General features: G+C 40.4%; 1 non-coding gene across 1 annotated transcript; it reads left to right on the top strand.

Moving 5' to 3' along the window:
- The first annotated feature begins 1,336 nt into the window (after nucleotides 1-1,336).
- LOC133872093 (small nucleolar RNA R71) lies at nucleotides 1,337-1,443 on the top strand. Its single transcript, XR_009900941.1, has one exon. It is a non-coding gene; the product is annotated as a small nucleolar RNA R71 (small nucleolar RNA).
- Nucleotides 1,444-24,819: the final 23,376 nt, after the last annotated feature.

Raw genomic sequence — 24,819 nt, 5'->3', positions numbered from 1 at the left:
GACAAAGGAAAACCAAAACAAAAATCAAAACAAACAAAAAGTGTAAAGGATATGGCAGTGTCAGTGCAGGATGTGGCCTCAGTACCACTAATGGGGGTAGATGCGCTTGAGCCTAGTCTGAATTTTGCTCGAGAGCAGGATAGGCAATGTTTTGAACTGGATGTAATTCTAGATCTTCGTCTTGAGGCCGAAAGTCGATCTCAAAGTAAGGTTTCACTCTATGCCCATTCCCCATGAAAGTGTGATTTTTTTCATTGTTATGAACTTCTAGTGCTCCATGAGAGAAAACCTTAGTAACAGTGTAAGGACCATACCATCGAGATTTAAGCTTACCTGGAAAAAGTCGTAATCTGGAATTGTATAGCAATACATTTTGGCCTACATGAAACTCTTTTCTGACAAGTTGCTTGGAGATGCCAGTATTGTGATCTCAATTGGAGATGCCGGTATTGTCTCATCAAGTTCTATCCCCACCTTGTTGTCAATGGTCTTCCCACTTCTGAGAGTTGTTATAGCCTTGAGTTGCTCGTGGCCCCTTGGATTGGGTATTGTTTGGGCAAGGAATTCGCCCATTTTTCTCTCGCTTAGCTCTTTGGCCAACTACCCCACTTGTGTTTCCAATCTTTGGATAGCTTGACTTGTAGTGGCCTCCAATTTTTGAATAGCTTTACTAGTCTGAGTGTTGCTCTGTTGTTGTGTAGTCATAAATTGGAGTAGAGCACTTTCGAGGTCATTCTTCTTTGGCTCTGGATTTGGTTGGACCACTTGTGGTGGAGTTTGATAGTTATTTCCTTGCTGGAAATTCCTTTGCTGCCCTTGTGGATTCTGCACATTCTGATTGTTACTCCATGAAAAATTGGGGTGGTTTCGCCACCCTGCATTGTAAGTGTTGGAGTATGGATTGTTCTTTGGAGGGTAATTATTCTGGCCCACATAATTTGCTTGCTCCTGATCTGTAGATGATGACATGGGGCAAGTCTCAGTGGTGTGGTCAAACTGGGAACATATGGCACATACCTCAATTTGTGCAATCTGTTGAATGGGCAAGATGTTGTGTGTAGTCATGGCTTTGACCAGCATATCCAACTTTCATTCCATGGTAGCCATTTGATTTTGAACTTCGCCATTTATGTCCACTTCATAGACACCCTTTCCTTTTACTCCTTGCCTCCCTCGGGATGAGAATTGTTGGGAGTTTTCGCTTAAAGTCTCAAACAGTTCTATTGCCTCCTTGCTATTCTTTTCCATTAGTACACCTCCACAAGCTGAATCTACAAGACTTTTGTTAGAATCATTTAAACCTTCATAGAAAGCTTGTACCTGATCGTCTTGAGATAGATTGTGATGTGGGCATTTTAGAAGTAGCTCCTTGAAGTGCTCCCACGCCTCAAAGAATAGGTCTCCATCTTTTTGTTGGAAGGTTTGAATCTCCCTCCTCAATTGCCTAGTCCTTTGGGCTAGGAAGAACTTTTTCAAGAACTTTGTGGCCAACTCCTCCCAATTGTGGATAGATCCTGCAGCCAAAGAATTCAACCATAACTTAGCATTATCTTTCAAGGAAAACGGAAAAAGAATTAACCTGATTCCTTCCGCATTTAAGCCATGGATGTTTTGTGTCTTACAAAGATCAAAGAAGTCTTGTATATGATGATAAGGATCCTCCGTATGTGTGCCTCTGTAGTGTGGAACCATGCTGAGCAGGTGGGGAGACAAATTGAAATTGCTTTGCACATCCGGCTGGAAAGCAATGCAAGAGGGCTGATTTAGATTCTGTGGTATGTGTTAGTATTTTGGCCTCATTCTGTGTTTAGACAAAATCACTTATGTGTAAAGATGATGTAAACATGGATTCCACTTGTCAGAGCATTTTCAGAAGACTCTGCACTGCAAAAAAGATAGAATATTTCAGATTCCCTGTCAGCCATCTGGACGACGTGTTATCCCGTCCGGACGTCCATCTGTCCACTGTTCCATTTGTCCGGACGACGTGTTCATCCCGTCCGGACGCCAAACAGATAAGCATCATCCGTCCAGACAACGTGCCCTTCCGTCCGGACCCTACACTGTATCGAGAAGCTTCTGTTCCAGCTTGCATCCGTCCGGACATCTCAGCAGCTCGTCCGGACGTCCATCAGTGATCGATCAGCTTCAGATTCTTTCCAAGTTCAGAATATGGGAAGATTGATACACCGTCCGGACGATTTGGTTTTCCGTCCGGACGCGCTCATAAATAAGGCAAGAATCGTAATTCAAATATCACCGACTGAACGTCAATCAGCCTTGGTCCGGATGCGCGTGCAACTAATATGGAAATTGCCGATTCGACTTCAACCATTCGGACGTCTGCATCTCATGGTTCGGACGCACGCATAGCAGATATGGAAATTGAGTGTTGAAGAATTGCCGTCCGGACGTTCATCCCCCTTGGTCCGGACGCTCGAAGCCTTATATGGAAATTACTTGCAGCAGACGTGCAACCATCCAGACGTCAGTGTCTCACCGTTTGGACACGGCTCTTAAACAGGAAAGATTTTCAGCAAAATTTTTGAAAAATCCTGTCGCACAGTTGTCTGTCCGGATGGCTTAGGTTCACCGTCCGGATGGCGTCCGTACATATTACAGCAGTCGCTTATTCTGCACCTCAGCCTATAAATAAAGGCCCCTTGGCATTGAGAACTGCAAGAATTCGGTATTGAATTCCACAAGAGCTCAGAGAAGTTCAAGATCCCTCTGAAGCCGTTACAAGTGTGCTACGTTACATCTGAAGTCTATCTTAGAGGTCGGCTCTAAGGTAAAGGATTCCATTGAAGACCCCTTCAGGTAGGAGACCTGGTTGGGAAGCATTTGTGTTGGGTTACACGTCAGAGAGCAAGGTATGACCACTGCATCGGGTTAATGTGAGTGTTACTATCTTGTATCTAGCTATGTCTTCTGAATAGTGGAATTCCTGGGTTTGACTGCCCCGGAGTGGTTTTTCTCTTAATTGAGTTTTCACTTCGTCAACAAAAATCTGTGTGTCTTTTATTTTCCGCTGTGCTTAATTTTTGTTGATACTTGTGCACACACTTTATTTTTAGAAGTCATTTTCAATTTTCAATTGGTATTAGAGCTTGGTACACTCTGAGAAGATTAAATTCTTGAGTGTCATTTATTTTTGACTTCTATTTGCTACTATGTCTCAAACTCTTAATTCTGTTCCTACCTTCGATGGTACGAACTATGGCTATTGAAAAGGTCGGATGAAGTTCTTTTTAAAATCTATTGACTGTTGGAATATTGTTGAAACTGGTTGGACTAAACCAGAGGATACAACTCTCGAGACAGTCCCTCTGAAAAACGCTTGACTTTCCAATGATAAAGCCCTCCATGCTCTATGCCAAGCACTTTCTCCTTCCGAATTCGCCAAAATTTCAAACTGCGAATCAGCCAAAAAAGCATGGCAAATCTTGGAAACAACATATGAAGGCACGAAACTTGTTAAATCTGCCAAACTTCAAATGTTGATTTCAAGATTTGAGGAAATTAAGATGTTGGAAGAAGAGACCTCTGGAGAGTTTTACTCCAAGATGAGTGACTTGAGGAACTCCATGGTGAGTCTTGGGAAACCTATCTCGGATGTAAAACTCATCCGAAAGATTCTAAGATCTTTTCCTGAGCGTTTCAGAATCAAGGTGACCACCATTGAAGAAAGCAAGGATCTTGAGGAGATGAAGATTGAAGAGCTGGTGGGATCTCTTCAAACATATGAGCTATCTCTGCCCCCGGTCAAGAAGTTGAAGACCATTGCTCTAAAGGCTTCCAAGAAGAAGGTAGAAGCATCATCTGAAGATGACTCTGAGGATGAAGAAAAGGCTGTTGCTATGTTAGCCAAAAATTTCAGAAGACTGATGAAAGATGATCGGTTCAAGAAGAAGTTTTTTGAAAGAGTAAAGAAATCTCCCAGAGAAGCTGAACCTGAGGAAGAAGATAAGAAAGATCCCAGAGGACCTCGATGTTTTGAATGCTCAGGCTTTGGGCATATCCGGGCCGATTGCGGGAATCTTAAAAAGGGCAAGGGGAAAGCATACAATGTGACTCTCAGTGAGGAGTTAGAAGAAGAAGCTCCATAGTCTGAAAAATTTCTGGCCTTTGTTGCCCCACATGTTGAAGAAGAAGACTGTTATTACTCGGAGCATAGCGATAATGAGGAAGAGCTCAAAGAGGCCTTCAAGACACTATACATAGAGTATGAGAAGCTGAGGGAAGGCCGAAAGCAGCACCTTAATGATCTGAACAGTTTGCAGACCGAGAAGAGTTCATTGCTACTCAAAGTACAAGAGCTCGAGGAAAAGCTACTAGAGACGCAGCTCCAGCTAGAAAGAGTTACCGATGAGAAGCTAACTCGTATGCTATCCATCCAGAAGAGCCCAATTGACAAGACTGGTCTCGGGTATGTAGCTCCCTCTTCCTCAAAGACTGTGTTTGTGAAGCCTCCAGTCTCAGAGCCTCCTTTCACTGCTGAAGACAAAGGGAAGGACAAGGTCAATGATGATGTCCCAGGTACTCAGAAGCCTCATTCCATCAGAAGACCTCTTCTATGCCATCATTGCGGTCTAAGTGGGCATGTTCGACCCTAGTGCTCTCTCTTGAAAGCACAGAAAGCCAAAGACAAGAAAGAAGTGCCCAGACAAGCTCATTATGGCACTAGACCTGCAGCTCAGCATCAGACTCCATGGCATTAGGCACCTCACCAAGCACCAAGGTATCAGTATCAAGCCCCTTGGTCTCATCAGCGGCCTCAGCAGCGGTTTGTACCATCCCATCACAGTGGCACCTACAAGAACAAACCCAAGCAGTTTAGAAGGCCTCAAGAGGAGCAATACTACAGTGAGCCTCCCATCTGGATGCAAAACATGATGGAGTGGATGATGCAGTCCTGCCAGCAACCACCCAGTGGAAGGCAGGCTTGGGTCGAGAAAGACAGTTACCCCATGAGGCGGAACCGACGCACCTAGCAGATTTGGGTGTTCATGCCTAGGATTTGGTTCCTAATCCTATGGCATCAAGTTTGATTGCTTATCTTAACTTGATACATCTTTATATGCAATCTAGGAGCCAGTTGTGTTTGCCCCTATGTCTCTTGAGAGGACTTTGCAGGTATTTTTTTTGGGAAGACAGAAAAAGTAGGTTGAGCGACTGTTTTTCTGTTTTGGCATCATCGAGCATCCACAGGTTTGATCTTGACGTTGCATATGATGTCATTTCCATATTGCATGTTTTGCTTGTTTTGTTTTTTTTTTTTAAAAAAAAATTTTAAAAAAAATGGGGAGAATTTGCAGGATTTTTTTTTCTCTTGGCTTATCAGATAGTGTATGTATTTTCACCTGATATCTCAATTTTGTAAGCATTAATCTACTCTGCTTAGATATAATTGAGAGTTTATGACTATATTGGCCAAGTGTTTTTCCTGTTTTTGCAAAAGTAGGATAGCTTCTTTCCTCACGCGATGAAAAAGTGCACTATCCCGGGCTCCCCTAAAGGTACATCTTTCCTTCTCTGACTTTTTTTTGCTTTTAGAAATTTTGGATAAGAGAAGAAGTTCTTGATAAGATGACCAAATTGACCTCATGCTAGTTGAACCTAGAGCTTAAAAACTCTAGCACTCCCTACAGTTTGCAGCACCATAAGAAACAAGCAGTTAATCATATGAAATCCATGTTTTAAAGTATATATTCACTGCTTATGTGCTACATTTGCTTTATGCCTTGCCCTCTACGTGCAAGTAAAACATTTACGTTGTCCTTCATGGTACAAGTAAATCACTTAGGTGCTGCATCTCAGGGGGGAGTGTACCAGATGAGGGTGGCTAGGCCCTAGCAAGTTATAAGGTTTGACTTTTGGCTATTCTATCACTGATTTTCTCTCCTGTCTAGAAAATCTAGTTGCTCTAAGTCATGTCATCGAAAGTCATACCTTGTGGGAAAAGAGTCTTCACACACACACATGCATTGAGTGAGTTGAGTTGTCTATTTGAATTTTCTATGACCAGGAAAAATATTTGTGCTAATTGAAATCTCAACTCTCTTTTATATCTCTGTTTAGTTTTGAGATGCTTTCTGATTGTGTTATCAGTTGATTATACATGCATGTTCTGACACTGACTTTAGAAAATTTGATCTTTGTCAAATTTTCCTCACTTATTTTCTGGTGTTTCAGTGTGGAGCGTCCGGACGGTCTATCTTAGCGTCCGGACGGGTGGAGTTCAGTAGTTCGGATGGTGCCCTTTTTGGAGTCCGAACGGACGATGTTTTTCAGTCCGGACGGAATCTATTCTACGTCTGGACGTGAGCTGTCACCTTCGGGCGGACGGGTAATTTAATTCATCCGGACGAGCGTAACCGTTTTGCTCCTTTCTGAGGCAGCGCACGTCCGAACGTCATCAAAACACCGTCCGAACGGGGACCCCACAGAGGCTATAAATAGCCCAGATCGCCGCTCTCTCTCCCATACCCCACAAAATCCCTTCTTTTGACACTTTGTGAGTAATTTCTTGAGTCTTTGGAGTTACCTCCACGTGTCTTCTTGTGCATTCTCATTCCATTCCAGGTATTTTTTTCTAGTCTCTTTTCTTTTTCAGTTCGTTTATTTCAAACTGTTAGAGAGTTAGTTTTGGAATGTGGTTGAACTTATGTGATGCATATTGGGATTATTTGTGATGATGTTTTTAGGACTAAAATTGTGATAAATTCTGTCTTTATTTTTACAAAAGTCCTTTTTATTGCTGTTATTCTGCCAAATTTTTGTTACCTTAACAAGAATATTTTTTTATGGATTATTTTTGACAAAAAATTCTTGTTGGCTCTTTTGCAGAATCATGTCTGCCATCAGCTCCCAGCGCCGGGTCCGCCAGAGGACAGAAGAAGAGCAGAGTGCTTTACAAGCCAAAATCATGGACCGCAATGTCCTCGCTGAGCGGAATGTGGTCCGTGCCGACATCATGGTGCCTTCATTGGATAGCATTTATGAGACTATCCGGACCTACAATTGGGGGTATCTCTACACGTGTGCCTGCATCGTCCTAACCAGGCTAGTCAGGCTCTTCTATGCCAACCTTGAGGTGGCTCAGGATGATGAGCGTGGGATGGTACTGCAGTCCACTGTTGACGGACACATCATCACTGTAGATCCCCAGATCATCAGTCAGTTCATCGGGGTACCAGTCTTTGATCTGTCTACTAGTCCTTACAATGAGGTGGTTCTTCCTCCATCTATGGACGATTTCCGAGAGTTCTTCCATGCAGTTCCACAGGGTGAGGGGCGTCCGACTAACATCAGGATTGGTGCACTAGCTCCGGCTCATCGTATGTTGGCTAAAATTGTTCAGCACAATCTCTGGCCAGTTGCCAGGCGCAGTGATTTGATACTGAAGAGGGCAAAGTTTGTTTATGCTGTTCATCTTCGCTTGCCTTTTTGTCTTTGCAAGTATATTCTGGGATTCATGCTCGAGGCTCGTGATGAGAGCAATACCGGTCTCCCCTTCGGCTGCCTAATCACTCAAATCATCCTTCAATCCGGTATCAATGTTAATGGAGAGCCTAGGATGAAGATCCAGCAGCCCCTCAGCAAACAGACATTGACGAAGTCGAATGCGCAGCTGCGATGTGAGGATTCTGATGATGACATGCCTGCTGCTATGCATGTTGCTTTTCCAGACGTGGCTTCATCCTCTCATACCGTCCCGCCATCTGAGCTAGAGGCTAATTATTCTCAGATCATGGAGGCCTTAGCTGCCATTCAGGGAGGCATGACCACCATGCAGCAGTCCATCTCCTCCTTGCAGCTCGAAGTGCGGTCTATCAACAAGAGGGTGGAGCAGACCCATTTGGACCATCAGGAGTGCCTTCGAGTCCATCATCCGGACAGCAGTGATGATGAGGATGCTGCAGCTCAGACTGTACACATGCCAGAGGATGTTTGACTTTCCCTCTGTTTTATTGTCTCTTTTTGTGTTATTTTGAGACTTTTTTGTTATTTTATGTTGTTTTATTAAACACTTAAACTAATATTACTCTGTTTACCCGAGTCCATCTTAGACCGTTAGGGGGAGTAATTTCTATGATAGTTGGTTTTTATTACTCTGTTTTACCCTTTGTCCCTTTGTGACAAAAAAAGGGGAGTAATTTTTATTTTTGGACCGGGAATGTATTTCCAAACCGGTCAAGTGATTTTTGTCCCAGAATGGCCAAAGGGGGAGTTTGTTAGTATTTTGGCCTCATTCTGTGTTTGGACAAAATCACTTATGTGTAAAAATGATGTAAACAGGGATTCCACTTGTCAGAGCATTTTCAGAAGACTCTGCACTGCGAAAAAGATAGAAGATTTCAGATTCCCTGTTAGCCGTCCGGACGTCCATTTGTCCACTGTTCCATTCGTCCGGACGACGTGTTCATCCCGTCCGGACGCCAGACAGACAAGTATCATCCGTCCGGACAACGTACCCTTCCGTCCGGACCCTACACTCTATCGAGAAGCTTGTGTTCCAGCTTGCATCCGTCAGGACATCTCAGTAGCCTGTCCGGACGTCCATCAGTGATCAATCAGCTTCAGATTCATTCCAAGTTCAGAATATGGGAAGATTGATACACCGTCTGGACGATGTGGTTTTCCGTCCGGACGCGCTCATAAATAAGGCAAGAATCGCAATTCAAATATCACCGTCCGAACGTCAGTCAGCCTTGGTGCGGACGCGCGTGCAACTAATATGGAAATTTTCTATTCGACTTCAACCGTCCGGACGTCTGCATCTCATGGTCCGGACACACGCATAGCAGATATGGAAATGACGTGTTGAAGAATTGCCGTCCGGACGTTCATCCCCCTTGGTCTGGACGCTTGAAGCCTTATATGGAAATTACTTGCAGCGGACGTGCGACGGTCCAGACGTCAGTGTTTTACCGTCCAGACGTGGCTCTCAAACAGGAAAGATTTTCAGCAAAATTTTCAAAAAATCCTGTTGCACAGTTGTCCATCCGGACGGCTCAGGTTCACCTTCCGGACGACGTCCGTACATATTACAGCAGTCGCCCATTCTGCACCTCAGCCTATAAATAGAGGCCCCTGGGCATTGAGAACTACAAGAATTCGGTATTGAATTCCACAAGAGCTCAGAGAAGTTCAAGATCCCTCTGAAGCCGTTACAAGTGTGTTGCGCTACATTTGAAGTCTATCTTAGAGGTCGGCTTTAAGGTAAAGGATTCCATTGAAGACCCCTTCAGGTAAGAGACCTGGTTGGGAAGCATTCGTGTTAGGTTACACATCAGAGAGCAAGGTACGACCACTGCATCGGGTTAATGTGAGTGTTAATATCTTGTATCTAGCTATGTCTTCTGAATAGTGGAATTCCTGGGTTTGGCTGCCCCGGAGTGGTTTTTCTCTTAATTGATTTTCCACTTCTTCAACAAAAATTTGTGTGTCTTTTATTTTCCGTTGTGCTTAATTTTTGTTGACACTTGTGCACACACTTTATTTTTAGAAGTCATATTTCAATTTTCAGTATGAAAGAACTCTTCATTGGCTTCCGCTCAGGTGGACGTACTTCTGCCATCGTTTCCTCAACTTTGAATAGAATTTCTGCTTCTGAAGTGTCTTTTTGCTGTCGAATAGTGCATTCAATCTCTGGATTGTATGGAATGAGTTCTAAATTCTGAGATCGACGACCTTGCATAGGCAAAAGTTATTATAGCAGTGGACAACAGCTTCAGTACTGCTGTCTATAAGATCTATGCTTGAGCCCCAATATTAGAATTGAATTCTACAGAAAAGGAACTCAGAAACAAACGATTCTTTTTTTTTTTTTTTTTTTTTTTTTTTTTTAAATGAATAGAAACAGAAATAACTAAAATAAAGGAAAATTTTAAAAACACAATTTAACACAATTCCCGGCAACTGCGCCAAAAACTTGTTGTGCAAATATCTACTTAAATAAATAGATAAATATTTGTAAGTTTTACTCGCAAGTGCACAAGATCAAAACGATAGTATAGTAGGCAAATACGAGATCATTCCCACGAGGATTGGTAAATTATGCTTAAAAGATTTCCTAAATAATTAAGATTTCCATACCACATGCATATGATGATCAAGCATAAACATGAGATGAATTCAAGAAAATAGGAAATAATCAAGTTAAGCATCAATATATGAATTGTAGCAAAGACGCCAATTGAAAACCATAACGAGACATAATTAGGGCTTCAATCGAGCCCTAACTAAAGTATTAGTTACACATAAATTGGATGGACATCATCCTCATAAGAAAATAATAAAGGAAAAGAAAGAAAATAAAAACTAGAAAAAAACCTCCTTCTTGATGTAGCCTTTGATTCTTCTTCAAAGCTTGTGTGTGTCTTTTCTTTAAAGGCTAGGGGCCTATTTATAGGGATTAGAGAAGCTCTAGATGCTCTAGAAATCCTAGACAATTAGAAATAGGACTTCTAGTCCAAATAGAATAATTACAAGTCTTTTTTCTTTTCTGAAATTTCCATCCAAGTAGGAAAAGGATTCCAAAATCCGTACAGATTTGCGGTCTTTTATTTCGGGACAATTTTGGCATGGTAAACATCCAAATTAGGAAAAATTATATTTCTGACATATTTGTTTTATTTTCTCTTAGATTTACAATACCACTAATTTCGTGGCAATCCGATACTTGATCCGAATGTTATGAATAAATTACTGAGACGTGCTCATTCTGGATTCTTTTCAAAAATAACGAATTTTTGCCGACTTCTCTTTCCTTAAATTCAAAATTGATTTGGAGTTGAATCTATCTAAAAGTGAGTTTACCGACTTCGTTATAATCTTGGAATTTGATGGATTTTCTTCCAAAACCTGTAAAATACAAGAAAACACAAAAACAACACAAAACATCAAACTATAACAAAACTAAGAGCTTAACATATGTAAATTAAGGGGCTTGAATGTGTAACATTCAGCACTTATGAGAGACCACAGAGAGAGGAGAAGTCACATTGACAGATTAATATTGGTGCTTTTGCTCCTATGCACCGGTTCTTAGCAAAGGTTGTTGTAACCAACCTGTGGCCTCAAGCTCGTCGGAGTGAGCATACTCTCAAGAAGGCCAACCTTCTCTATGCCATTGTGATACAGACTCCCTTTTCCTTGTGGAAGCACATCTTGCACACTATGCTTGAGGTTTGCGATGAGAAGAACACGAGTCTATCTTTTGGGTGTTTAATCACTCAAATTTGTCTTCAGGTCTTGTGGCATGAGGCTCAAGGCGGTGTTCCTCAGCCTCCACCAGTAGCCGGATGATGAGGATTGACATTTTGTTTAGTTTTGTTGTGTTTTGAGAACTATTTTAATTTGTTATGACACTTTATGTATTTCTTAAACACTTATGATTTTTCTTAATACTTTGTTTACCCTTTGTCCTTGTGTGACAAAAAGGGGGAGTATTCTTTTGTTTTTTGGATCGGAAATGTATTTCCAAACCGGTCAAGTGTTTTTTGTCCTAGAATAGCCAAAATGGGGAGTTTGTTAGTATTTTATGTTGGCTACATTCTGGATGACAAAACACTTTATGTAATGGTTTCAAATTAACAGGATGATCTGTTCTTATTCAGAGTCTTCATATATTTGGACAGTGTTCATTTCAAAACATATGACTGATCACAAGTTTCTAGAAGATGTCCATGAAGATTCCTTGCAAATACCAAGACAGAAAAACCGGTTCTTGTGCAATTGTTTGGAAGAGCCTTTGAAGGCGTTTGGATGCCCCGCAGTGTCTAGCAGATTGAGTTGAAGACATCCGGACGTCAGAGCAACACCGTCTGGACGCTAGGTCAAGCTTTTTCAATTTCTACATGGAGTTGGATTTCAAAAGTCGACATTGTTTGGGAAGGTTCTGCAAGTCGTCCGGACGACGTGGCAACACGTTCGGACATTGTCGAGCATTTTAGAATATTCCAATGTTTTGTTCGAACACGGAAATGAGTTATAGCGAAGACCGTTCGGACGCTCGGCCAAGCCGTCCGGTCGTATACATGTTATGGAAAGAATTGCTCTATTCTGGAAGGCGGTCACATAAGACCGTCCGGACGCTCGACAGCCAGAGTCTGAATTTGTCCAGATTTAGGATTTTTGTAGGCCTATAAATAGAGGGCTCTAGGCTTGTAAATTGTAAGAATTTTGTAACAAATTCCACAGTGCTTAGAGAGGGTGTTTAGGGAGAATCGAAGATCCGCTAGCTTTTTAGCTGTTGTCGATGTGTGCTCAACAGTTCGTGTGAAGTCTATCTTAGGGGTCGGCCTTAAGGTAAATGAATCCATCAAAGACCCCTTCAAGTAGGAGACTTGGTTGGGAAGCGTTCACGATGGACGTCGTGTTATAGTTAAAGGTATGACTACTGCAAAAGGTTTTGTTAGTACGAGTGCTTTGTAACTTGTTTTGTTTTTGGATAGTGGAGTTCCTATGTTTGGCTGCCCCGGAGTGGCTTTTCTCTTTAGAGAGTTTCCATTTCGTCAACAAATATCTTGTCTTCTTTAAATTCCGCATTTAAGATATTTTGTTGCACACAAACACACAATTGGTTTATTTTGCAGTCAATATTTAATTTTTCAAATGTAATTGGTAAGTTTTAAATAAATATCTACATATTAACCCAGGTTAAATTAACTAAGATAAAACTTAACCATAGGTTAATCAAAATATCTTTGGATATTTCACCCTTAACTTAGGTTAATCTAACTAAGATAAAAACTAGTGGTAGTTTACAAAATATCCTCGCTAAACTTAATCAGTAAGTTTGTTGATAAAATATCCCCTCCGCCTATAAAATAAACACTCCTCTCCCCTCAAATTTACATGAACAAGGACACTTCTTCTTTCTTATTCTTCTTCTCTTATTTCTTCTTTCTTTCTCCTTTTCTTCTCCCTGCCCGAATCTCCCTTTCTTTCTTTCTTCTTTTTTTTTTTTTTTTTCGTCTGAAACACACGGAGGCTAAGAGAGAGAGAGAGAGAGAGAGACCTTGTGAGAGAGATCAAAAGAGATTGAGAGAGAGAGGGAGAGACTGAGGGAGTTCGAGAGAGAAGAGAGTCTGAGAGAGGTTGAGACAAAAAAGGAGAGATTGAGAGAGAGACATAGACGACCCAGAAACCCGAACGACCCATGGAGATCCGGCGAGAGGAAGACCTAATCCTCTATGATTTCTAGCGGGTAGGACGTGATTTTCCAATGGGTTTCTGTGTTATTAAATGGAAAATCATCAAGGTGAATCCTAGATGATTTTTATGGGTTTATTGTATTAAATTATAAATTGATTGTTGATATTTTGCTGATTATTGGATTTTGTTGGTTAATCTTGATTGAATCGTGTGTGGGTCTTGATTCGGTTGAGCTGTGTGTTTGGGTTTTCTGTTTTGCCGGTTGTAGGTTAGCCGTGTATGGATTTTTTTGGTGTTAATCTCTCTATTTTGTATTCTTGATGGCCAAACTATGTTGATATTGGAGCTTTACTATGATATCGGGATTTTGGGTACTTTTCTGAGAAATGGGTTCGCGGTTGAAAGGGGGGTTTTGATGTTGAAATTGTCTCTGTTGATGGGTATTTTGATTTGGGGTTCTCGGGTGTATGTGTAGCATTCAAGTTGGAGAGATATACGAGCGAGTATTTTGATTGTATGTGGGTAAAGCTTAGCATGTGTCCCTTTGTTTTGTAGATTTTGTGTCCCCTATGTTGATTAAGTTTCTGTATGTGGGTTTTGGTGTCTTTCTTGACCAGTTGTGTATGTATGGGTGTTATGGTTAAGTTGTGTTTTGGAGGCTTGGAGTTTACTGGTTGTATATAGGAGGTCTCAGATATATATTGTTTTTGGTGGTTTACCGATGGAGGGTATTGGCAGTGATCTGGTAGTGTAAGTACTGTGATATTTGTTAGTTTGTAATTGGCTACATTTTGTTTGAAAAAATTAGTATTATGTAATGTTGCTACATAATCAAGGATGTTGTTTATTTCAAAGTCTTCATTTCAGAAAAGTGGTTCAAGATGCTCAAAAGAAGATTCTATGCAGATTCTAAGTTAGAGAAGTCAGATCCCAAGATTTCGTCTGGAAGGCCCAGACATGCGTCCGGACGCCCATCAGTGTCTAGTAGTTTCGAACAGTTCAAGGTTACGTCCGTCCGGACGTCATGGCAATATGTCCGGACGCTCATCAGAGTTCGACAAGAAATCAGATTTCCTTCTCAGACAAATATATGGGAAGACAGCTGCATTCGTCCAGACAATAGGGCAATACCTTCTGGACGCTATCCTTGATAAGGCAAGACATGGAGAAGAATTGCAACCGTCCTAACAACAGGGCAACACCATTCGGACACAGTCCTTATTATTGTTATTAAGTGTAGTAGAAGTGCAACCGTCTGGACGATAAGGCAACACCGTCCGGACGCGGCCCTGATATGGTATTGCGTGAAGTACATTATGGAAAGCCAGATGCACAGTTGTCTGTTTGGACGCTCTCAGCTACAGTCTGGATGCAGCCCTGATATGGTATTGCGTGAAGTGTGTTATGGAAAGCCAGATGCACAGTTGTCCGTCTGGACGCTCTCAGCTACCGTCCGGATGCCGCCTAGAGAAATCCATTTCAAACTTGTTTTAGGTCTGCTGAGCCTATAAATAGAGGCCTTTAGGCATGTATTATTTACAGAATTCGGTATTGAATTCTTTAGAGCTTAGAAAGTATATTTTAGGGAGAAATTGTGAATATCCACTAGCTCTCAAGCCGTTGCCGTGGTGTTGTTGTTGTGCTCATAATTGAAGTCTATCTTAGGGAAGAGCCCTAAGGTAAATGAATTCATAAAAGAACCCTTCAAGTAGGAGACTTGGTTGGGAGGCGTTCAAGTTGGGTTACGTGCCAGAGTGCTAGATACGATCGCTGCATCGGGTATGTGAGTGTTACTGTCTATGTACTAGCTTTGTCTTTTGATAGTGGATTTCCTAGGTTTGGCTGCCCTAGAGTGGTTTTTCTCTTAATCTAGTTTCCACTTCATTAACAAAATATTTGTGTTCTTTAAATTCTGCATTTACAATATTTTGTTACACATTGTCCACACACACACGGCAAATTAGTTGTCTAAGCATATAACCTTATAAAACATCATATGCACTCTACCTGATTATTAATATACATGTTTTGTTCCATTCAAATTCATAGGCATATTGAAAAATAATATGGACTTCTAATTCTAACAAGTGTGTGTGAACAGTGTGCAACAAAATATTAAATGCGGAATTAGACAAATATTTTGTTGGCGAAGTGGAAACTCAATTAAGAGAAAAACCACTCCGAGGCAGCCAAACCCAGGATATCCACTATTCAGAAGACAAGACTAGATACAAAGCAGTAACACTCACATACCCCTGATGCAGTGGTCGTACCTTGTTCTCTAACGTGTAACCCAACACGAACGCCTCACAACCAGGTCTCCTACTTGAAGGGGTCTTCAATGGAATCCTTTACCTTAGGGCCAACCCCTAAGATAGACTTCACAGCTGATCAAATCACACACTGGCAAAAGCTAGAGAGCTAGCAGATCTTCAATATCTCCCTAAACACCCTCTCTAAGCTGTAAGGAATTCAAAATCGAATTCTTGCAGTTCTCAATGCCCAGGGGCCTCTATTCATAGGTTGAGGGTTCAAATGGGTGACTGCAGTACTATGTACGGACACCGTCCAGACAGTGAACCTGAGCCGTCCGGACGGACAACTGTGCAACAAATTTTTCTGAAAATTTCGCTGAGAAATCTTTCCTGTTTAAGAGCTGCATCCGGACGGTGAGACACTGTCGTCCGGACAGTCGCATGTCCGCTGCAAGTAATTTTCATATAAGGCTTTAATGCGTTCGGACCAAGTGGGATGGCCGGTTGATCTTCAACACTCAATTTCCATATTTAGTGTGCGTGCGTCCGAACCAAGATAGGCAGCCGTCTGGATGGTTGAAGTCGAATCGACAATTTCCTTAACTGTTGAACGCGCTTCTGGACGGTGATATTTGAATTGCGATTCTTGCCTTATGTATGAACGCGTCCGGACGGAAATCCACATCGTCCGGATGGTTGACGCAATCTTCCCTTAAATTGAACTTGGAAAGAATCTGAAGCTGATCGATCACTGATAGGCGTCCGGATGGGCTGCTGAGACGTCCAGAAGGATGCAATGCTGGAACAGTAGCTTCTCGAAAAGTGAAGGTCCGGACGGATGATGCTTGGTTTGTCTGGGCGTCCGGACGGTATGGCACATCGTCCGGATGGATGGAACAGTTGATAGATGAGCGTCAGGACGGGATGACATGTCGTCTGGACGGCTGACAGGGAACCGAATTTTCTGACTTGCAAACTGTGCAGAATCTTCTGGAAGCTCTTCTGAATAGCAGAATCCCTATTAAAAAGCATCATTACAATGAAGTGATTTTGTCCAACAGAATGTGGCCAATTACAAACCAACACATATTAATACGTGGTGTGCTGTCAGAGGCAACCAAAAATAAAACCTTTTCTCCTGAAAATATATGTAGTAGTGCAAGTAAGGGTCGATCCCACAGAGAGTATTTAGCCTAGTTTTATGCTGCATGAACAAGGATCGGGGGTTTGAGTACAACAAAAATAATTCTAAAAAGAACAATTAAGGAACAATTCAAATTAAAGTATAAATAAAAAAAAAACATTGGTCTAAATCAACATCCACTATCAGAATTTTACAACTGATCATCGATGCAAGTATATATCAATTCATATTTTGAATATTCACTGTTGGAACTATTTTTCTATCTCACCTTAGTTGCAGTTAATTAGAAGACAAGCGCTCTAATTAATCCTAACTACTAAACAACCCAAGACAAGCGCTAAAATTTTAATCTAGTAGCAGCCTTAAGAATTAGAGAGATCGATGAAGCGAAACAACACAAGCACAAGCGGTTGCATTTAATTTCGTCGGGCGTTCTTCCTAAGATTTAATAATTTCTGACGCAGCAAATCACTAAATCTTAGTTGCTTCACAAATTTGAGGGATCAAACAATTACAGATTTGATATCTAACCCAACAGTAAATTGCAACGAATAATAAACTAGTAGGCCTCCTAGTAATTAAACGAGACAATCATGAAAATAGACACAGAATAATATCCGATACTCAAAGCATTAATTAAATAATAAAAACAAATTAGATCTCACAGTTTTATTGATTCCGAGGCTTCTGTTTCCTTCCACCAATTATGAAAGTTTAGCCGCGTAGGGCCATAATTAAAACTAAAAGGAGAAGTTAGAGAAGAGGGAAGAGAATGATGATTTCTATTCTGATGATTCTCCCACTTTATACATATTCATCCCCCATTTTAGAAGCCTACAAAATCTCCTAAAAATATGCTAAAGCTTATCCCTTATCTTCTAAAGATATTATAAAGCTTATCTCTTATCTTCTAACGATATTCTAAAGCTTATCCTAAAATAACAATATCCAAATCTGACTAATTAAGGAAAATATTAAAAATAAAATAAAGTCCTAATATAACTAGGAAGGTGGTATTTTTAGCTGGACTTTCGTGAACAAGATCTGAAAACTTCCGAACATAGACCGTTTATTAGAACGTCAACTTCAAGCCCGATTTCTACCTTGATTCAATCATTATCTCTCAAAATTCAAAACATAAAGTTGTAGATCTTTTTCTTGGTGTTCCATATAGCATCTTGAATCATCTCAATCGGAGCTCGGATGAGAGAGTTATGTCCAGATTACGAAGTGATGTCGAAACTGTCCAAAATCGCCCAATTATCTTTGTTTTGCATTTAACGTCTCTGTTGCATCATAAATCAAAATAAAAGAATAATGAGTACATTTAGGAACCAAATAAGGATAAAAGACTAAACATTAAAGGAGAAAAATATGACATTTTGCATTCTCATCAATACGTCTAGCATGAAATTCTATATACCATTATATGCAATCCAGTTGTAACTGTAATATCCGAGATATTAATTAAGTGTTTAAAATGTAAATTAGAATAATTAAATGACTAGAATTAGTAAAACGTCGAGAAACTGCTTAGAAAACACTGAGGGTCGAGTCTAGGTGTAAAGGAATGCTCAAATGGACATTCTAGTTGCAGAGTTTGCAACCCATTTGCAAACTATCTGGACCCTCATGGGACGCGTTTGCGAACCATCTGGACCCTCTTGCAAATGCTGAAGTCTGAGAGCAAATATTCGAACCCCGTCCAGACCTTCTTGAGGACGCGCGTGATTTAAAATGTCCATGTCCAGACCCTCACTTAGCCTGTCCGGACGGTAGCCAAGATAAATGCGAGAAAGAGCCCTTTTAGCTCATTTTATTTGAATTTCTTCCCCTTTACACGATTTTCTCTTAGGGTTTTCACCTAAAACCCTTGATCTATGTAAATGCAAGCTTCCAACCTCAAAACTAACACCAGAAACATGATCTACAAGACCTGATCTACGTTTCTACCAATTTGTTTGAGGTAATTTTGTAAACTCATGTTCTTTGAGATTTTGGGCTGAATCTCGTGATGTTAGAGTTTAATCTTTTATATTCTTTAGTATTTGTGTGTTTTGAAGCTTCCAAAATATTCCCCAAGCCCTGGGTAGCATTTGGGTGAATTTTGGTAAGTTTCCTAAAACCCTTGTGAAAAATAAATTGACTTCTAATTTAACCGTGTGTGTGCAACGTGTAACAAAAGATCAAAAATGCGAAATTAAATGAGACAAATATTTTGTTAATGAAGTGGAAACTCAATTAAGAGAAAAACCACTCCAGGGCGGCCAAACCCAGGAAATCCACTATTGGAAGACAAAGCTAGTACAAAGACAGTAACACTCACATACCTGATGCAGCGATCATATCTTGCACTCTAACACGTAACCCAACGTGAACACCTCCCAACCAAGTCTCCTACTTGAAGGGGTCTTCTATGGATTCCTTTACCTTAGGGCTCCTCCCTAAGATAGACTTCAAACACTAGCATAGCAATAGCACACCAGCAACAGCTTGAGAGCTAGCAGATCTTCACAATATCTCCCTAAACACCCTCTGTAAGCTATAAAGAATTCATTACCGAATTCTGTAAAGAATACATGCCTAGAGTCCTCTATTTATTGGCTAAGAAGACCTAAAACTGTTAGTTTGTAATTGGCTGCATTTTGTTGGACAATATCACTTTTATGTAATGATGCTTTTTATCAGGGATTCAGTTAGTTTCAGAGCCTTCATTTTCAGAGTCATGAAGATTCTGCACAGATTCCAAGTCAGAGATATCGGATCCTTTGCATCTGTCTAGATTATGTGATATTCCGTTCGGATGTTCAACTATTAAAGCATCATTCGTCCAGGCGGCGAGAACTTTCCGCTTGGACCTTCCTCTATATCTAGAAGCTTCAAACTGCTCCAAGTTGCTTCCGTCCGAACATCTCAGCAACACGGCCGGATGCCTTTCAGTGTTCGACAAGGAAAATGATTTCGTTCCACAACACAGATATGGGAAGACAACTGCAATCGTCCAGATGATGTGTGTTCTCATCCGGTGTAACGCCCAGTAATTTCAAGCTATTAAGAAATTATTAATATTGTTGAGGAGACAATATCCACATGTTTTTATAAGCAAACCTAAAGTTGTTTTGAAAAATTAAAATATCAAAACCTAAAAACCCTTAAAAACCTAAAAGTAACATTTAAGCTTTAAACTTTGATTAAACCGAAAATAGGTCAAACAGACTCAGATTTAGATAATTCAAAAACCATTGTGCTTACAAAAGAAAGATCTATCATGTGGCAAAAGTTAGTAAAAAGTCCACAAGTTGACTTTTTGACCCGAGCCTAAATAACCCAACTGTCGACATTAAACGAAAAACTGTCAAGAAAAATATCTCCATGCTTCTAGAAACATTTATGTATAAAAAACAAGAGTAATGATGAAAGGATAGGATATCTCAAGAGTAATCATGACAAGAAAGAAAAATCAATGAAGCAAGTGTGAACGTAGAAAGTGGATAAAAGATATTTTGGCTTTATAGACAGAAACTTTGACTTGATTGGAACTAAGCCAAAACGAACTCAAAATGGGACGAACCAAAAAAAGAAAATGTTTTTCATGAAGTCCTCTATCTACCATCAAAATTTCACGTCAATCGGAGTAGGTTTGACCATCGAAATAATTCTCGGAGTAGGCTGCCCTCTAGTTGGACGAAAATTCTAAAATCCAAATTTGCAAGACATTATCCAATAAGCTAATTCTTTTATTACATTTTGGACCTAAATACCCCTGCTTTCCTCCTATAAATAAGCATGCAAGGCCCTTTGTTTTTCCACACAAATCCTAGACAACTTTCAAGAAAGCTTTTGCTTTAGTTTTCTCTCCCTTTTTCTCTCATTCTACCACACAACCACTTTGGTGTTCTTGAAATTATTTTTCTCTCCAAATCAAATTGGTAAGTAAATCTTGACACTTCTTCCTTACTATTTGATTTCATTACTTGTTTATTTATTGCGTTACTACGGAGTTGGTTTAACAACCCTCGTATTTATTTACTTGTTTATTTATTTCGTTACTACGGAGTTGGTTTAACAACCCCCGTATTTATTTACTTGTTTATTTATTTCGTTACTACGGAGTTGGTTTAACAACCCCCGTATTTATTTACTTGTTTATTTATTGCGTTACTACGGAGTTGGTTTAACAACCCCCGTATTTGTTACTTGTTTATTTATTGCGTTACTACGGAGTTGGTTTAACAACCCCCGTATTTATTTACTTTAAAATGCAATCCTACAAAGTGGCTGTGCTGCTAATTTCCCTATCCCTTTACATAAAAATATTATCCTGTTAGGATTCATGTTTAAGTGTTATATTACCAAGAGCATTATGCTGCGTTTCGGTGCTTAAACATGAAACGTTGTAATATTTTCTCAATGAATCGTTGTAGGATTCATGTTGAAGTAATTACCTTTTAATTGATAACTAAAAACAATGAGTAAAGTGATGTAAAAATATACACATTTTTAATATTGGAAAAAGGACTGATGTATATATCATCTTCTTTGTATATATTTGTTACAGAAAAGGAGCTAAGAAACTACACCAAGGAAAGTAAGTACGGATGTACTTACTGAGGAATGATTTTATGTTTCATTAGGACTATGTGGTGTGTGTTCATTGCATGTGGTTGTTCATGCATTGCATGTTGTGTCCAATTGATATAACGGCTGAGGAGATAGCCATCAACAAGCTGATGTAGTAGCAATTGGAAGGAAGGCTAGTCAGTGGACTAGGGGGTTCATAGTGACCCAGGGGTGTCTGAAGTTCTAATATATAACTAATGCTAGGACCGGTAGGATTCCAGTGCAAACAGGTAAGACTTTAATTGTGAGGCAAAGGACATGAACGGGTTTGGATACCTAAGAACGAGAGGTATGAAGTAAGATGATCATAAAACACAAACTAAATGGTTACTACGATGCATATTCATACAACTCTTGCATTTATATTTTTTATGAACTATTATTAATCTGATGGTAACTTAGATATGAAAATGGATGACTCACTTGTTTGTCTATGTAAATATGATGACATCATATTTGCATAGTTACTGATGCAGATCTGGAGAATTAAGGCATGGACCCATATGCCAGTTTTGATGGTTTTTGAAACCATCAACGAACTATCATGTGCTAGCTTAGAAATTACTAGTTGCACTTATATGTATTTTGTTTTATGGCAAGTAAATATTTATAACAATGTCATGTACGACATGTTTTATGTTATATGCTTATGTGCCGCCTGTGGCACTAATTTTGATGCACCTAGCGTGCATATAGGATGTAAAGATAAACCTAAGTAACTTTTAATAAACGTATCGAGGTATTTCAGTCAGCTCTAAATGTGTTATGCTATCAATTTCTAAGGCTTTAGAAGAAAAAAAAATATATTCCGCTGCGAGAGTTTATCTCTGATGTAGTAATGTCACTTGGAAACCGGAGGTTTCTGCTTACGAATTTGCAGGCTCAAATTCGGGGCGTTACAGTATGGTACCAGAGCAGTTCGCTCAGGTGACCATCAGAATTGACCTACCTAGAAACTAGAGCATAACCAAGAGCTACTTTTAATAAATGATTTTATAAACCACGTAAAAGATTTCGTTTGAAGAATGTAGTGTTAAGTTGGGAATAATAGTAAATGAATAATTATAGAACTGTAGAAGCATCAGTTTTGTTTATATATGCTATGTACCCGAAGTAAAATAAAAACTTTTGTGTGCAATATCTCTTTGTAAGAATTAGAGAATGATAAGCTTTTGAAGCTAATCAATATGTATCTATGTGATTAAATGTATTGTGTAGTATATAAATTAATTATTATTTTGGTGATTAACTTGATGCGATGGTACAGAATTATGGCACCTCGACGTTACCCTGTTCGTAACGAAAACTACGGAAACCATCGTCATGGCAACCGTGATGACGAATTCCCACCTCCACCTCCACCATTTAATGATGGAGTGCATCCAGCCTTAGCTCAATTTATGGCTGAAACTACTTGGCAGTTTGCCGAAGTAGTGGCAAGAATTCCACAGCTTGTTGGCCGATTGGAACAGGTAGGTTGCTCTCTACGCGATTTTGATAGCCAGCAATTTCGCCTATTTGATGGAATGCAGGGACCGTTAGTTGCTGAAGCTTGGATTACGGATATCGCGCTATTGCATGAGACCCTTGGCTATACTGATGAGGAAAAGGTTAATTATATAGGACTAAGGTTAACCGATGAAGCTGCAAGATGGTCGAAGTCTAAGAAAGGACTTTTAGGAATAGAGTTGGGATATGGGGTTGCTATCCCATGGGATAAGTTTGTAGAAGAATTCAATGGGCTTTTCTTTCCAAGGGCACAAAGGCAGATACGGGCCATCGAATTCCAGAATCTGGTGCAAGGCACAATGACGGTAGAGCAATATTCCTCTAGGTTTATTGAACTAGCGAGGTTTGGCCTCAACCTAATCCCAGACGAAGAATCGAAGGCGGAACGTTTTGAAAATGGCCTTAATCCTCGTGTTAAGGAGAGAGTTATGTGTCATGAAATTAGGAACTTTGTCAAACTAGTCGATATAGCATCGATTGCCGAAAGAGGAATGCGCGAATCGTCTGCTGCTTACGAACTAAAGAGGCGAGCAGCATCACAGGCGACATACCCATCCAAACGACTAGCACTTAGTACTGGAAGCAGGCCAGCTGAGAAGAGGAATTTCCCTCCTACAACAGGGAATCAGGCACTTACATGCCACAAGTGCAGGAAGGTGCATGCTGGAGAGTGCAAGGCTAGCGAACCAAACTGCTTCATGTGTGGTCAATTTGGCCACTTCAAGAGGAATTGTCCACTGGATGCCCCAGAAGGATCCCGACCCCCAGGAAGCAACTTCCCACCAAGGCGACCTGCCCAAGCGAGGGTGTATACCTTAACTCCGGTTGAGGTAGACGAAGAAGAAGAACGAGGTGTTAACGATGTTGTGACAGGTACCATCTTTTTGTTTAGTATCCTTGCGTGTACTCTTTTTGATTCAGAAGCTACACATTCATTCATTTCTGAAGCATACATTAAATTACGTCATGTTAGCACTAGACCTTTAGTACAAAGTCTTATGGTTGAAACCCCTGGAGGAAAGAAAGTTGTATGCGATAAAATGGTAGAGAACTGTCTAATCAATATAAAAGGAAGGAACCTACCCATCAATCTATCAGTGTTTAAATCTCTAGGATATGATGTAATCCTAGGCATGGACTGGTTATCAAAGTATTATGCGAGTATAAATTGTAGAGAGAAGGTAGTTGTTTTTCAATTGCCAGGTGTTGAAAGATTTAAATTCAACGGATCTTGTATGCGAGCCACTCCACCGCTACTTTCCCCAATACAAGCTACAAGGAATATACGACAAGGAGCATCAGCGTTCTTAGCTTATGTAACTGCAAAACCAGAAGCTGAGCGTACATTGGAAAATATTCCAGTGGCGTACGATTACCCAGACGTGTTTGCTGAGGTTGTGACAGGATTGCCACCTGATCGTGAGATTGAGTTTAACATCGATTTGATCCCAGGAACTCAACCCATTCACAAAGCACCTTATCGTATGGCGCCTGCCGAGTTGAAAGAGCTAAAGAAACAATTCCAAGAACTTTTGGACAGAGGATTCATATGCCCAAGTGTATCACCGTGGGGAGCACCAGTACTGTTTGTCATGAAGAAAGATGGGACTATGCGACTATGCATAGACTACCGGGAGCTAAACCGCGTTACCATAAAGAATAAATATCCTTTACCAAGGATTGACGACTTGTTCGACCAATTGAAGGAAGCCAAGGTATTCTCAAAAATTGACCTTCGATCGGGATACCATCAACTTAAGGTAAAGGAATAAGATGTGCAAAAGACGGCGATTCGAACGAGGTATGGTCATTACGAATTCCGAGTCATGCCTTTTGGGGTGACTAACGCACCGTCGGTATTTATGGATCTTATGAATCGTGTTTTCCATATGTACCTCGATTTGTTCGTAGTTGTGTTTATTGATGATATTTTAATTTACTCGACTAATCATCAAGAGCACGGAGAGCATTTGAAAACAGTACTAAATGTTCTAAGGGAAAAGCAGTTATTTGCCAAACTCAAGAAGTGCGAATTTTGGATGGAGAAAGTTTCATTCTTAGGGCACGTTATCTCAAAAGATAGAATAGCAGTTGATCATAGCAAAGTTGAGGCTGTCGTCAACTGGG

This window comes from Alnus glutinosa, chromosome 6, assembly GCF_958979055.1.
Source record: "Alnus glutinosa chromosome 6, dhAlnGlut1.1, whole genome shotgun sequence".
Classification (NCBI taxonomy): domain Eukaryota; kingdom Viridiplantae; phylum Streptophyta; class Magnoliopsida; order Fagales; family Betulaceae; genus Alnus; species Alnus glutinosa.
The sequence above is the reverse complement of the archived record's forward strand: the minus strand, read 5'-3'. Positions and strand labels throughout refer to the sequence as shown.